This window comes from Hypanus sabinus, unplaced genomic scaffold (assembly GCF_030144855.1).
Source record: "Hypanus sabinus isolate sHypSab1 unplaced genomic scaffold, sHypSab1.hap1 scaffold_137, whole genome shotgun sequence".
Lineage (NCBI taxonomy): Eukaryota > Metazoa > Chordata > Chondrichthyes > Myliobatiformes > Dasyatidae > Hypanus > Hypanus sabinus.
Genome location: NW_026779441.1, coordinates 833,786 through 837,033, shown reverse-complemented (window position 1 = coordinate 837,033; position 3,248 = coordinate 833,786).

Sequence of the window (3,248 nt, the reverse complement as noted above, 5' to 3'; positions counted from 1 at the left end):
TACACAGTTCAATAAGGTGGTTAAGAAGGCTTATGGAATGCTTGCTCTTATTAGTCGAGGCATTGAGCTCCAAAGTCAAGAGGTTATGTTGCAACTTTATAAAACTCTGGTTGGGCCACATCTGGACTGTTGCAAACCGTTCTGGTCACATCACTACAGGACAGATGTTGAGGCTTTGGAGAGGGTACAGAAGAGGTTTGCCAGGATGCTCCCCGGTTCAGAGGGCATGAGAGGATGGATAAACTTGGGTTGTCGTCTCTGGAGTGGAGGAGGCTGAGGGGACATCTGATAGAGGTTTATAATATTATGAGAGGCACAGATAGAGTGGACAGGTAGTAGCTGTTTCCCAGGGTTGAAATGTCTAATACAGGTATGCATTGAAGGTGAGAGGGGTTAGGTTCAAAGGGGATGTGAGGGGTCAGTTTTTCACTCAGAGAGTGATGGATGCCTGGAATGTGTTACCTGGTGAGGTGGTAGAGTCAAATACACGAGAGGCTTTTAAGAGATGTTTAGATAGACACATGGATGTGTGGAAGATGTTGGGATATGGACATTCTGTAGGTTGGAGGGATTAGTCTGTCTGATTTGCTTTGTAGCTGGATCGGCACAACATTATGGGCTGAAGGCGCTGTTCCTGTGCTTTACTGTTCTATGTTTTATGTCCGTGTCCTCGAGTGGCCCAGTGAGAGTCCTGACCTTCACTCGATCAAACATCTGTGGCAAAACATCAATAAAGCTGTCCACCGTCACTCCCCAACTAATCTGGCACAGTTTGAGCAAATTTACAGACAGGTGTGAGCAAACCCTGCTCCATCATGTTGTGCAAAGCTAATAACGATATCTAAAAAGACTATTGGCCATAATAGCTGTGAGAGGTGGTGCAATTAATTACTGAGCAAATGGAATGAAGATTTTGATGAATGACGTTTCAGTTTCTGAATTTTTAGTTTTTCCATGGTTTGCTATTTTCCCTGTTTTTTTTTTGGCTCTAATGTGAAAAAAGGAGCACGTGATTCACAAATAAAAATTTTCAGTTAAATTAATCAATATCCCTGGTTGCAATTCACATTAAGGTGAACAAGGTGTTGGGATCAAATTGGTATTGAGGTGAGTGAAGTTATCCTCACTGGTTCAGCAGCCTGATGGTTGAAGGGTAATAACTGTTCTAGACCTGGTGGTGTGAGACCCAAGGCTCCTGTACCTCCTGCCCAATGGAAGCAGTGAGAAGAGAGCACGGTCTGGATGGGGGTCACTGATGATGGATGCAGCTTTCTTGTGTCAACGCTCCTTCTGGATGTGCTCAATGGTGGGGAGGCCAGTTTCACTGTTGTATGACACTGTGAATCACACTGTCAATCTCTCTCTCTCTCCCCCCTTCCTTTCTCACCTCAACTGTCTTTCACTTTCTTGCTCTCTGCTTTCTCCACCCCCAACACCTCACATTGTGCCAATACCTCTTGCTTTGACCTGTGACCTTTCACCAAATATGACCTGTGTCTCTGATGTGAAAACCCCTCTGTTCTCAGTCTGTTTGCATCCGGTGGCAAACAGGAGAACAGAACAGGGCAGAATTAAGCAGAGGGATGTTCCTATTGGATCTGTAATGGCCACACTAGCAAGAGTGAATAATATGGAATGTTTTGCAGAGAAACTGAGTATTCAGCACCACAAACTACATATCATACCTCTGACACTCTCTCACCTCCCCCCCCCACCACCTTTCAGTCTCACTCTCCGGATCACCTCACCACACTATTCCAGGAACTCCTCTCACTTCTGTCTGTTGGTGAATTTGCATCTGTGGTTTTCAACACGTGATACTTGCATTTGTGAAATGAACAGTCCATTGTTCTCAATCTGTGTGTTTTTTGTTGCCAATTATTTCCTGTTGTTTGCCTCCCACCCTTCTTAAAGAGTGGAGTGACATTTACAATTTTCCACTCCTCCGAAACCAGTCCAGAATCTAGTGATTGTTGAAAGATCACTACTGATGCCTCCACAATCATTTCAGCCACCTCTTTCAGAACCCTGGGGTGTAGTCCATCTGGTCCAGGTGACTTATCGACTTTCAGACCTTTCACCTACCCAAGCACCTTCTCCTTCGTAATAGCAACTACACTGACTTCTGCACCCTGACACTCGAATTTCTGGCCGACTGCTGGTGTCTTTCACAGTGAAGAAAAATACAAAATACTTATTTAGTTTGTCCGCCTTTCTTAATACTGCATTATGTCCTCTCCAGTGTCATTTTCCACTTGTCTCTATTTTACTTTTTGCATACCTGAAAAACCTTTTGTTTTCTTCTTTTGTATTGCTGGCTAATTAACCTTCACATTTCATCTTTTCTCGTTATTGCTTTTTTATTGCCTTCATTTAGTTTTTAAAACCCTCCATCTTCCCATTAATTATTGATTTACTGTATGCCCTTGCTTTCAATCTTATGCTGTCGTTGACTTCTCTTTACAGACACAGTTGCCTCATCCTCCCTTTACAATATTTCTTCATCTTTGGTATTTATCTATCCTGCGACTTCTGAGAAACTCCAGCCATTACTGCTCTGCCAACATCCCTGATAATGTCCCCTTCCAATCAACTTTGGCCAGCTCCTCTCTCATGCCTCTGTAGTTCCCTTTACTCCACTGCAATACTGATACATCTGATTTTAGCTTCTCCCTCTCAGACTGCAGGGTGAATTCTATCATATCATGATCACTGCGTCATTACACAATACCAAATCCAGACCCTGGGTCTTAGCACTCAGATCTGCAGCTGGATCTTCAACTTCCTCACAGACAGGACCCAGACTGTAAAAATAGGGGACAGGCTCCCCTCTACAATCACTCTGAGCGCCGGTGCCCCACAATGCTGTGTACTCAGCCCCCTGCTGTACTCACTGAACACCCATGATTGTGTCGCCACGTTTCCATCGAACTCAATATATGTTTGCTGATGACACCACAATTGTAGGCCTTATCTCAGGTAATGATGAGTTTGAGTACAGAGAGGAAATTAAGAACCTGGTGGCATGTTGCCAAAAGTAACCTATCCCGCAACATCAGCAAGACGAAGGAATTGGTTGTTCACTGCAGAAGGAGTAGCGGACTGCACGACCCCATCTACATCGGTGATGCACAGGTGGAGCAGGTCAAAGCTTTAAGCTGCTTGGGGTCAATATCACAAAGGACCTGACTTGGTCTAACCCAGCAGAGTCCACTGCCAAGTAGGCCCACTAGCACCTTTACTTCCTG